Source organism: Anser cygnoides, chromosome 5, assembly GCF_040182565.1.
Source record: "Anser cygnoides isolate HZ-2024a breed goose chromosome 5, Taihu_goose_T2T_genome, whole genome shotgun sequence".
Lineage (NCBI taxonomy): Eukaryota > Metazoa > Chordata > Aves > Anseriformes > Anatidae > Anser > Anser cygnoides.
Genome location: NC_089877.1, coordinates 39,038,797 through 39,051,884, shown reverse-complemented (window position 1 = coordinate 39,051,884; position 13,088 = coordinate 39,038,797). Strand labels below are relative to the sequence as shown.

At 43.1% G+C, this 13,088-nt stretch overlaps 1 protein-coding gene across 7 annotated transcripts in view; it reads left to right on the top strand.

The window, feature by feature from the left end:
- Positions 1-13,088, top strand: part of BRSK2 (BR serine/threonine kinase 2) — a 308,810-nt gene that overhangs the window by 157,642 nt on the left and 138,080 nt on the right. The gene's annotated exons all lie outside the window — the stretch shown is intronic.

Here is a 13,088-nt window from a genome sequence, read left to right as displayed (position 1 = left end):
GGGGTGCCAAACCCAGTGGCAGGCTGGATTTTTCAAGAATATCCAGTGATAACTTGAAAAAGTCAGACAACCAAACTCCCAGTCCTTTCTGGAAACTTGGGACTGACGCTCCAGCTTCTGCTAAAATTAACATTCAAAATCTTGTTTTAGAATGTTTTGCTAAGGCAGAGGGACAGTTGCGAATTTGTCAACACTCAAGAAGGAAATCTGGTCTATGAAATACAGTCACTTGTTTGTGGTTTGGTTCCTGGCATATACCGCAGGCAGAAACATCTTACGTCACTTGCAGCTCTAGCAACAAGTGCCTCCTCTAATGTACGTTCAGCAGAGAAGTGGTAAGGAAATGTCACTGTTGCAAGGGGTAACACAATGGAGTGTAACCCTGTAGTTTTATCTACTTTGGGGTTTCCTGCCTTATCTTCTGCCTCTATCAAATGGAGGCCTGTCTATAGTAAATAAATATTAGCAAACTGTTTAGTAAAGACAGGAATACACAGTTGCTTCTCATGTCTGCTCATAAGGAATGCTCCTCTCTTTTAATGGGGTGTGTATTTTAGCTCATTTCTCTACATCCCAAGAACTTTCTGTGCCCTTCTGTACAGCTCTATATAACAAAGTAACCAAGGCTAGAAGATCTAAAATGAAGAAGAGCCACCAGAACATGCAAAAACTGCCACAACAAATGTACAAGGAGATGAAGAATATGTTACTAGTTTTTCCCTGTTGCATCTGAAGCAGTTTTTCAACAGGTTTGGAATACACACCTAGTTTTCATGGAAGAATTGCTAGTAAATGACACGCTGTGACATTCTGGAAGTTGTGTTCTGCTGTCTGTCAGGAACCTGTCACCGTGGATCTTTGTAACAGACTGGAACTGAGCGACTATTGTTCTGTGGGCAAAAGGGCAGTATGCCTGTCTAGATTCACGTGTGTGGAGGTGGTCCAGCAGATAGTACCTGCTGAACTAGTACTAGAATGTCAATAGAGACAGAATAATTTCCCCCCAGCTGTGAAACACTTTAACATAAAGTCATTTTTTTGAGATTTTTATTCTTATATTTCCTTCCTAATACCCTGAAATAAATCCCCTCAGTCTAATGTTCTTATCTCTTTTCTTTGATGATTTTTCTCCCTTGACTCCTGCTCCCTCAGCTGTCCCTGAATTTCCTTCCTAAATCCCTTCTGTTCTTTGTTAACCTCCTGTTGTCCCTTGCTGTCCATGGCAGCACTCTGAAAGCAGAAAGGAAAGACACATGCAGCATGAGAGTGCATATTACCCTCTAGATATGACGTATTCATTTCATCCTCATTTCCACCTCTTAAATCAATCCCTGATTTATCAAATCCACAAAACAACATTTACTTAGGAACAATAAGTAAGATTGCTGGATACAGGGCAGAGTAGTACACAGCTGTCTTCCCAGTCATCTAGGGTCATATTTTCATTTCTTATAGAGGGGTGTAAGTTAAATTTAGCAGTCACAGAAGAACATGGCTAAAGTACATAGCATAGGAAGGATTAGTTGTGTGTGGATGCCTAAGAGTGCCAAACTCCTTCTGGGCAGCAGAGCAGTGCAAATTGTGGATTTGACTGCTCTGTAGTACCAGAATATCGCAGCTGTAAGAGACAAGGCACCTGGGCCCTGTCTAGTAGTCTAGCAGAATAAAAAGATGCATTTCAAGGGTGCTGACATGTAGAAGCTCAGCAACAGCACTGATGAAAGTTGCTTTATTATACTATTGAGGAAAAAACTACCAGTTACCTGAGGACACAGGATGTGGTCAGTGCTGGCTACAGCCGCTGGCTGCTTGGGTACCAAGGTGACGTGTAGTTTATGGAGCCATCCTGCCACCTGGCAACATCTCAGTGCATTTTTTGGGCAGATATGAATGATTCAATGTCTCTGTGCGTCCTTTTGGCTGCAAATGGACCATGATGTAAATTGGACCAGACTGGAGTTGATGACATACTGCTTGAAGAATAGAGGGGATATCAAGGAAGGTGAAATCTAGGATAACCAGACTGTTACAGTTCCTAAGTAGGGGAGAGAGTGAAATATTGGAGAAATGTGTAAAATCATAGAAATAAGGGTCAGAAGGGACTTGTGAGGGTTTATGTAGTCCATCTTCCCCCTCAAACAAGGGGCCCAGGTCAGCCACGGCTTTCTCTGTCTTGGTTTGAAAACCTTAAGGAATTGAGGTTCCTTGGCCTCTCTAGATAGCCCGTTCCAGTGCTACATTACAATCCTAGTGATTTTGTTTTTCCCCGGTGTCTAACCTGAACCCTAGTGCAGATGTGTTGAAAGAGATTGGCCAAATATCATGACCAGACTTAGAAGAATTAAATATATATATAAAAATTTATATATATATATATATATATCAGCTGTAAGAAAAACTTAGTCCTTGGAGAACTGCGGAGGCAATACTGGATGCTTCAGCCTCATGGAAGGAACAACTAGTGAACGAAGGAGCCATGTCAGGAAAATTCAGTATGAAAAAGGTCAGTAGAAACTAAGCTGATAAGTAAAACTGAGAATCAACAATCAGCAGAGTAGAATCCAAAGAGTGGGGGTCTCAGCAGGCGAAAGTAAACATTACAGCAACAGAATGAAGAGGATTTAGGACTCTGGTTCAAAGGCTGCTGTGCTGAGGGGGCTCTGAGGCTTAAGTATCCTAAAGGAACCTATGTAATGATCACATCTTGTCTTGAATACCAACAAGAGAGCAAATGCATCTCAACAGGCATGCCTTCTTGGAGCCTGCCTGGAGTCTTGAGAACCCAGTGGTCCATTGGAGGGAACACTGGAAGTGGGCTCATAAATGCACTGGGCTGGAATGAAAGATGTGATTACCGAAATTCTGCAATTTAAGTGTTGGATGTAAATCAAATTTTAAATATAGAGCAAGTTCTGTAAGTAAACTTTGAGAAACAGCTAGCAGCCTATAGATGAAATAACCAGCATATTGACATACCTTCACTGCCCTTCTAAAGAGGTCTTCTCTATTTCTGACTCTCTCATTTCTCAGTCTCTCAAATTGCTGGTTCTCACAGAGGCTTGACCTCCATCCTCTGATATCATCTCTCCAGCTGTCCTTTTCATTACAGTCTCTGTTTCTCTTCCACTTGTTTTGCAGGTGCAGATCCAGTTAGAGATGCTTGGTTTCTCTCCCCTTATTTTTACACATCTTTAGACCAGCAATGCCATTCACATCATCCTCCATTTCTTCCTCCCCGGTGCTATAATTGTCGGCTACTGTTGCAAATACAGTTTTCTTCTCCTGTTTTTATTCAGGGTCTTGTATGTACCTCTCTACAGAAATACCCCACAGCCATCATCCTTTGCAGCTGCTGCAGTTATAAGCCGTCTGGCAGCTCTGCTGACCATGTCCTCACACCGCAGTCCAGCCTTTTGCTGCGATCTCCTAATCCCATATGTCTTAAGAGCTGTTCATCTGCCCAGGTCCCTGTTTGTCAATGGTGCAAAACTAGAGTCTATTTGTTGTGCATTCTTAACCTGAAATAAGATGCCATGCATCCTGCTGCCATGTCTAGTGGTTTCATACCAGCTCTGCAAACTTCAGAATAAATGAATGCAGAGTTTAGCACAGCCTGATCTAAAGAAAATGCTGTTAATAGATAGTCAAAATAATCAGCTCCTTTATTTGCATCTGCAGGTACGAATTTTAAAAGTTATGATATTTAACCAGTATATGTCAGTAGTTTTAGCATTATTCTTATGATAAGGACTGTGAATACCTAGACCCACAGCACACAGTGCAATGGGAAAAGTGAGAGACCTGAGCAGAAGTGAAGGATCCAGAGCCTGGCAGAAAGGTTAGGTCTGGGTAGATTCAATGCGTGTATAGATGTTTAGATATCCAGAGCTTAAGGCCAATACTTAAAGCCTAGTGAAATTAAGAATGTGTTTCAGGGGTTTATGGGCCATGCACGTTCCCAAGAATATGTTTTAATGAGTTAGTCTTGGATACGAGACTCAGGAAGCTAATGATGTAGTAGTGGAATGATCGAGGTTGCTCCCATATGCATCAGAATGTGTTGATGCTGGATGGGAATGTTCTAACTGATTTAGGAGACGTACAGAACAGGTATTTGTTGCCTGTGAAGAGGTGCCATGTGACATAATTTTGCTAACGAACATGGAAATAATTTTCATTCATTTTCAAGTAAGACTTCTGTGGCTCAAAGTGCGTATAAAACACACTGACCTAAGCTCTTGAGTTATCCTAGGAGGATTTTACTCCTCCTGGATTCTGCAGAAGTGCAGGTATTTGCTACAGGTCTTAATGTGAGTTTTATTTACACTGTGCTGTCCCTGAGATAAAGCTTGGAGGCTCCCTGATCCTGTTGCTATGAGAAATAATTTTTACTCATCCATGGCCATTTTTTCTGCACCCATTATATGCATTTTCCAAACCATAACATCCTTCTTCTCAAACAGACAATTTGATTTTCATTTGTTATATTTCTAAGTGATTTCCTGGGGACGGAGGGGATTTTTGTGCATGCAGAACAACTATTAAACTGAGACCTCATTACAGTAACATCAAGTGGCTGGTTTAAACTGCTGACCACCCATCCAACTCATTATGCTAAATGTTCTTTGCTTCTGGGCACCTCCTTCTCTGTGTGTGCCACAGTGATGCAAGAAGAAACGCGGAGTTTTCTGTGAGATCTTGATGTTGCACCCAAAGCACCAAAGGGCACGGACTGTGTGGGTTCGTGAAATTTGTCTCTTCCCATAGACTTGAGTTCCCCCGAGGGGTCTGCTGGTGCAATGCAATCACAAAAATAGTTAGATCAGGAAAACGGAGTAGAACAAGAGTAAGTTTTAATCAGTTGTTTGTAAATTCATACGCATACTTTAGAAACTATGCCGTTGTAGAAGCAGCATACAAGTAAAGTGGACAGTGCTTTGCCAAATTATACTGCAGAGCAACACAGAAACCAGCCTATTGTACCTCTTGCTATCTATAAAGATTTAATTCCTGGGGAGGGAGTGTGGCTGCCTCATGAGAAGCAAACTTTGGAGGTGGCAAAGATCTCATTATTTAGTCAGATGGGCTGTTTTCCTTCAGCTGTGCACAGCTGCAAAACCTAAGGAGGCAGGTTTGTCCCTCTTTGTGTAGGAACTTGCCTTTAATTCCTCTGTGCTCTTACACACGTTGTTACACAAATACACACTGTTAAGTCTGGCACTTGCTTTGGGATGTCTACTGGCCATCTGCTGTGAGGGATGAGTAAAGATATGTATACAGTGCTTTCATCACAGCTGTATTATTTCAGTTTTTATTAGGTTTAACAGTGGATGTGCCCTAGCACAGGCTGAATGGACATTACACAGGCACAGACCCATCAGCTCCTGAGCACATCAGGCAACAGTATTAGTAGCACTCCTAGGGAATTAGCTCCACAGAATAGCTTAGTTGAAAAGTGTATTTATCTTCGAATGATAACTAGAAACCCTCAGGGAAAACAGACTTTGTGGCAGCTGTTTTTCTCCCCTTGACTGCTCTGTTTTCACTTTGTACTCTCACTCTCTCTTGCCCTCAATTAACCAGTTCTTGATACCTGCCCAGCTTTGCAGAATCAACCACTTAATCATAGGCAAAGGCTAAACTTTCTTCTTGCCAGAGCAGTTTAGCCTCTGAACTGTACGCTAGGTGTGTCTTCATCTTCCCATCCTTTTGTGTTTCCCCAGCCCTGCCATCAAATTTGGGGTGAGTATCTGCGAGCGCACCGTGTTTCTTTGGTATTCTCTCTGTTGATGCATCAGCTCGTGGATTCTGCTTGCATGTTAGGGCTCCTGTGCTGCAGCGTTGTAAACTGCTTGTTAACTTGAAGCTTCTGGTGGGAAGACCATACCTGTTAGAGGCGTGAAGCAGGCTGAGACAGATTATTGCCTTGATTTTGGAGAGCAAGAAAACAGGCAAGTTGGAGCAGCTTTGCTACAGCATTCATTTCTCCTTGAGAAACGGGAAAAATCTGCACCCTGGCTCACGCTGGACTCTGGCTGTAGTCTGATAGCACATCCACAGCTAATTTCTGGGATTTTCCTTTTCGTTCTACTCCCACCACGAGCTGGATGAGCAATATACTCACCAACAGACCGTTCCCGTTCCATCCTTTCCCGCTCGCCTGACTCTTTGTGCCAATAACACATCAGACTTCCCAAGTAGTTCTTCATGTCACGACAGTGTCAGAAGCACTCTGAGTGACTAACCAGGCTCCCAGAAGCCTTTTTTCCTTCTTCAGCGGCACATGACAGTCCCATCTCAGCTGAGACTACTGTAGAAAACTACGCAGCCCAAAGGTCAAACAATGCTCTTCTGAGGCTTCATTACCATTTCTTTCCTGTAAGACATTTCCTTCAATGTCAGGCCTTCCCTCCTTGTTTTCCAACCAGAGACGGCTCCCTTTTTCCAGAATTTGCTCCGTGTTCAAGTTGCTTGCTGAGTAACTGCAAGTAGCATGGCTCACACTCTACCCCAGCATATCTTTTCATAGGAAAACAAAACAGATGCCAAAACCAGATTGTTGTTTTTTTCATCTGCAGAGCTTCTCACTGTCTACAGGTATGCTTTACGTTATTGCAGGAGAGCATTCCTGCTTCGGTGGAGTGGTGAAGTTGCAGGAGGAGCAGCATCCTGCACCGCTGTGACACATCAGCCCAGCGCTTTGGAGCAACCAAACCTCTGACCTCGCAGCAATCTGCCTGTTCTCTGGTCCCGAGATGTACTGAGATGGGACTTGAGGAGTTTCATTCAGCATCACATAGATACCCGTGCAGTGTCCGTTCTAGCAGTTTTGGTGAAAGTTGGCAAAGGGCTAGCTTGGTGGAAGTGAAGTGTAACTTGTGCTTTCCTCTCTGCCCGTGCCTTTGGGGTCTTGAAAGGCAGCGTATACTTTGCTGAGTGACAGGAGCAGGCCTGGTGCTGGCATATGCTGATCCATTGAATCAGACCAATAATCAGCTTTCCCACATCAGTTCTGATGTTGTGTATGAAATTCAGACACAGGGCTCCATAAAGCTCTTATTTATGTACACGGTTCACAGATCTTGCTGATGATTTAGGGATCTCCCAGTCATCTTATCTGCAATACAGGCTCTGCTTTGCAGACTTGAACACTAAAGTTAGAAGGCAACTCATCTCCTAAAAGAGCCAGCCTTTGACCTTGAATGTTCTTGCAGTTGTTAAATGCTTGTGCAGGTTTCCTGAGGAGCACAAAGAGCCAGTTTTGCAGTATGACTGCATTTGAGGCTTTCCTGTTTGTTTTCTCTCCATGGCTTGTAGATCAAATATGTCCAAGCTTGCAAGTGAAAGAAAGGATGTTCTATTGCTAGTTTCAGAAGCTCACTCACTTGGTAAAGATACCCAAAGGTAAAGCTTCTACAACTGAAGGTTTGCTGGTTAGCTTTACTGATAGAGGAGCCAAAGTAGATATTATTCCTTCTGTCATGGCTGTGCTTATTCTGCAGAGATGATAGAAGTGCTCAAGTCTTGTCTGTGTCATTTAGTTCTGCAGGATTGTCTACAAATACACAGTGGGGAGCAAGAGGAGGTTTTTTTGAAAGCTGTGCCTGCTGTACTGTCGAAATACATATGCAATACCAGTGCAGCGCTGCTGCTGGGAATACAGCCCCACTAGTTACCCTCAGCCTACACAAGGCAAGTTAAACCAGTGAAATTTGTGTTTTCGTGCTGTCGCTCTATCTATAGTAGGGGTTTCTGTGGTCAGGGCTTTTTTTAGCTGCATGTTGTCATGCCACTGTCTGATATAGTCATGCTGGCAGCACTCTGAAGTGCAACCACATTTCTGACTGTACATCTGCTTTGTAGCTCACCTGTTCCAGAGAGGTGCTATCTGTCCCTTCCTAACAGGAGACACATCTTTCCTGACTGTCCCGAGAGCACCAGAGTCATTTAATTTGGGGAGAGGAAAAATCAAAATAAGGTACCGCATGATAATCAGAAAATTCAGTCCTGCAATGCAGCATTATGGAAGGAAAAAAAAAAAAGCAGCGAGAGAGAGAGTGAGGAAAACAGAGCAGTTTGTCTCCTGCGCCATGTAGGGGAATTCAGAGCAGGAGAACTGTGTATTTGGGTCAGCTCAGTCCTAAAGGAGAATTTTCATGCAGTCTGTTCAGCCCGTTTTCAGACACGGTTGTCAAAGATGCCAAACCTTAAAGGGACAAATATTAAAAAGAAATAATCATCTAATTGTAAACTGCCTGTTGTGTTGCTGCTGCTAAAACCAGCATCAGCGTTCCCTAGAGCTCCTCTGAACGAGTTCAGGCTTTACCTCGGCCTGATCTCCAGCTCCCTGCATTTGAGAAAAGTCTTTCTGCTGATTTCTGTGGGCTTTGGACCAGATCCAGATGGTGTTTGCAGCCTGCTGTCCCTCTGTAGAGTTGTGCTTGGCTGGCATGCAGGGCACCTCTTAGGCACGGTGTTGTGCGTGGTCAGAAGGAAATACAAGCAGCTCAGGGAGGACAGCGACGATGCTGAAATGCAGAGAAGTATCACACTGTGGGAACACGTTAGTAGGAAAGATGCTTAGCATGAAGTGATATTCTGGCACGTTCTCTGTGTGAAGTGAGACGCACATCAAACACTTATTCCCTCAGATTTCTTCATGCAATTCCTGCTCCACTCCGGTAATTTCTGCATTGATGCTTTTGCTTCTCTTTGTCCCAGGCTTTTCAGACTCGTTCAGGATGCCCTCCAGTGCCGGTGTCAGTTCAGCTTGGATTAGTCTCTTCTCTTCCAGATCTATCTTCAGGGCTTTTTTTTTTTTTTTTGCCTTTTTTTTTTTTTTTTTACCTAAACTAAGAGGTGGTTCTCTCCAGAGAGCAAAGTCTTTCCCATGTCTTTCCTCAGTGTAACTCTGTAATTACCACTTTTTATAGCAAGCCCGAAGCAGGGTCCCCCACAAAACCCTTTCTCAAGAATACCTGCATTCAGGAGAAACAAACACAAAATTTTACAGGAGGAATAATCAAAGCTTTATTCCACTGTGTGAGGGTATTGAAGAACAAACTGATGGTTGCACAACGTTGAATTTCCAACTTCTGTGTTGCTGTGCAGCAGTTTAGCAGTCTAGCCCTTGTATATATGTGTCTGTGTTTGTGTACCGGTATGTTTGAAGTGGTTTTCCTCCTTGTAAGGAGGGTGGTTTTCCTCTTTTAAGACAAAGAGATAGGAACAGATGTTGGAGAAAATCTCTCTGATGTCCAGATTATGAGTTCCTAAACCAGACGGATTTTTGAAGAGGCTTGGAAGGTGCTATAGTGTTTTAATTTGCCAATTAAAAGTTGTTGCAGCTAAATTTCATTCATTTACAGAAAATGCCCAGTAGGGGTATAGCAGAAGTCCTTGTGCTCCCCTGCTCAGAAACTGCTCTAGTCAGTTTGAGCTTTTGGTATAGCCTGTAGCTGTAGCTCTTCCCAAAGGTTTCATGGAGATGCCACCACAGGAATATGGAACCACTTGGGTTTAAAACAGCCTGGGCCGTGTCCTTAGCCCGGGGATTTCTTCCTCCTCTTTACGGCCACCGGGGCTGAGGGGCTGCACAGCGCTTTGCCAGAAAGCGAGCATGAAGCAGCTGTGAATCAGTCCTGGAGACTCTGGCAGCGGAGTTAGGGGTAATGCATGTATGTGAACTGCTTGTGATTAATATCAAGTGGGCCTTTTTTTAGCAAGAAGCTGACATCTTCAAAGTCCCCCCTCCCTTCATCCTGCTCATTAATTTTAATTTTTTTTTCAGTCTTCCTGTTAAAAATGAATTCTTAATGAGTGCTTCTGCTGTTTAAAATGCCTCAAATTCCCTCTGTAATGATGCCTCTCCATCAAACTGAAAACACATTCTTCGTAAACAAAAAACAAGACCTTGTGGCATGCAATTTACATACCTTCTGTGGCATCTTTTAATTTATAGTATTGAAATTTATTTTTAATTTCTTTCGATCTATTTAATTCTGGTTATGCTGAGTGAACACATGATGTTGATGGTTTGTTGTCACTTATTTTTTACTTGGTCTCTGTTGAAAAAACTGCTTCTCTAAAAGCAGTGTTCGTAGGGCCTCTTTCTGAAGTTTGAATAAAGTTTAACTTGTTAAGAGCAAATAATTCTTTTTAACACCTGTGTTTCACTACAGTTTGGAGCTTTGGAAAAGTATTGTAATAATTGTTTTCAGAGGAAACTTTGCCGTAGTCATCTTTTTCTATCAGCCCATACAAAGAAAAATTAATCTCTCTGTAGTAAATTGTTGGTGTCTTTGGTTTTGACATGATAACTGTGAACTGCAGAGCAGGAGCAGAAGGCAAAGCCTGGGATAAAAATCCAGCAGCATGTTGTGTACCTTTTTGTGCAGGTGGGCTTTATAGAAGATGCAAAGGTGCTACAACAACTCTTAACAGCATTTGTGGCCTGGCACAGGCCCTCTCACCACACAAGTTGGTAGTGAAAGAGATATTGGGGTAGGAAGTCTGTCTGCAGAGTCCTGTGCTCCCTCTCTTCCTATGTACATACGTACACGTCATCTTCAGCCAGAACAAATGGTTTCAACGTGGTCAGCTGTCATTTGTTCTCGAGATAGAAGGGGAGCAACCTCCGATGAAAGTATACCTCTCTCCACAAGGTCAGACAGGGGGTTCAGTTTTGGGGTAGTTGCTTTTAAAAATCCTCTTCTCCAATACCAAATCATAGTGCTGTCTTAAATTGGCCATTTACCCTCAGATGTTCAAGGCTAACTAACCTTCTGAGATACCAACATACCTGATAGCTGGGTGCATAAATATGTGGTGTTAAAAATTACCAGTCAGTTGAATAAAGGCACTCCAAGCTTCTGACTTACACTCTCTGCAGCCTTTGCCTCACCGCTTGCAGACCATGCACTGAAACTTTGCCTGCCTTAATTTCAAGGCTTCTTAAAAACTAAAGTCTGCTTTTCTGAAAATACTGTGCTTTTAGCTCAAGCTAGCATCTCACGTGAAAGCATTAGACACTTTGCATGAGGAGGAGCTAATTTCCAAAGCCTTTTGCTTCTGCTTGTGCAGAGTTTACTACTCCATTTTGTTATGGCTAACTGTCTTTTACCTGACTTTATAGTCAGCAGACAGGAGATATTTTGCCGTTTGGCACCAAGGGGTAAACCAAGACCATCGGGGAGAGGAGAAGTGTCTGTGTTGTTAACAAAGAAGTGTGTTTATATCAAGAGAACTGTGATAGAAATGGAGAGGATTCCTAATGGAGGCCAGACCATTATTCATGCAGCAGAGGAGGATGCAATTTCCAATCTGAAGCACTTTAGGAGCCTTCATCTGCCTTTTGCCCTGTACTGGCTGGCATCTCATTTCCAGGAGTTATTTTGCCTCTGTCAGCACAAGTGCAATCTGCACCCACTGCTGTGCTAGGCTGTAACTCAGTGCAGCTGCTTACATCCACCTGGGAGCCTTCCAGGCAGCACCCAGCTTCATGTCATGCGACACCAAAATGCATTTCTGCTGCTCCTCAGAGATTTTCCTTTGTGGTTTCTATCTTCATTTCAGTCATAAACTGCCTGGTGTTAGAGGTCTCTGTACAGCACATCTCCTGGCTGGCAGTCAGTGAGATACAGATCAATGCATTACTTTTCTTACAGTATACCTTCGGTAGTAATTAGGTTGGAAAGAGATACTCTTGGCTTTAAGTTGTGCTGGTGATAGAAGAACTGTGAAATGGGAAACACCCTTTTAATCTCTGTTGTCTTTCCCACAGACCTAATATGCAAGGTTCCCGGAAGAATATTCCTCAGCAAATTTGGTTATGATGCTCATTTCAAATGTATTTGACAGTAGATTTATGTCCGCTTTCTGCTTATAATTTCCTGATCAGGGTGCTAGTTTGTGAATTTACTGAGGTTTGTATGAAATCCCTTGTTTGTCAGTATTAAAGTGACTCTTTTGAAGTTAATTTTTCAGAAATATTTTATTAGCAAAACCATTCATACTGGTTGCTGTTTTATATTCACTGTTCATGGTTTAGGTCCCTTGTTATCTCAGTTACACGAGTTACCCTCTCATTGGCTGATGATAACTTTTGAAGCAGGCAAGAGAAAAGTTTGTCATGGTAAATAATGAGCAGTATATGCCCTTCTTCTCACATAACTAGTGGCTTTGCACAGAAAATAATGCAGTCCCTCAGCCAATGTGAAAACATCTTTGCCTGAGGGTCTTAGAAAGACCAGATGGCAGTGGGCACAGACTTTGTGAGCAAGGTGACTGGTAGGCTCTGCACTGGCATTCGCAGTGTTTGACTGCTTTATTCCTACATAATAATAATGGTTATTCAAACATATCTCCTAACTGAAACTAAAGGTAAAAAGCAGGAGCTAGGAGCATGCACAGGCTTGGTGAAGAAGGAAGGGCTGTTGCAGAGCACCTGATTGCAGCAGCACTATCCCATTCCCACCTATGTCACTGAGAATCCGCTTCCACAGTCAATTCAGTTTCCTGTAATGGGGGTGGGACCAGAGTTACAGACAGCAGACTAGGGCACATGTAAATGGGAAGTTGGAGGTGCCCTAACACATTCAGGTTGTTGCCAGAGAACCAATGTCCCAGCTTGCTGACCTAAACCTCCAGGCGTAGCCTTCTTATTAATTGTTGATTTTGACTGTTCAGCAGCCAACATCGAGTGAAATAATGACTGGAGATGCAGAAGGAGCCTTGTGGTGTGAAGGAGGAGGGTGGAGGTGAGGAGGAAGGGCTGAAAGCTTTCCCTTGTAGCTCATGGGCTGTGCCGCTGAGACGGAGCTACAGTCTTGCAGTCATGTGCTTTCTGGGGGCATTTGTCTTTGGTATGATGTCCTTAAAACTTCTGTTTCTTAGCTCTTCTCTTTCTTTTATAGATTCATAATGCGCTAAATCAACTTGTGTTTTTTAAGGATATTCTGCTCAAGACAGAGAGGCTGAATGTGGGAGAAAAACCATCTCCAGATACTTTACTGGTAATCTAACTTAGCAGACAGCCAAAGCCCCCTGCAGTGTCCCCACCAGGCAGGACCAGGGGCTGAGGCCCAGAT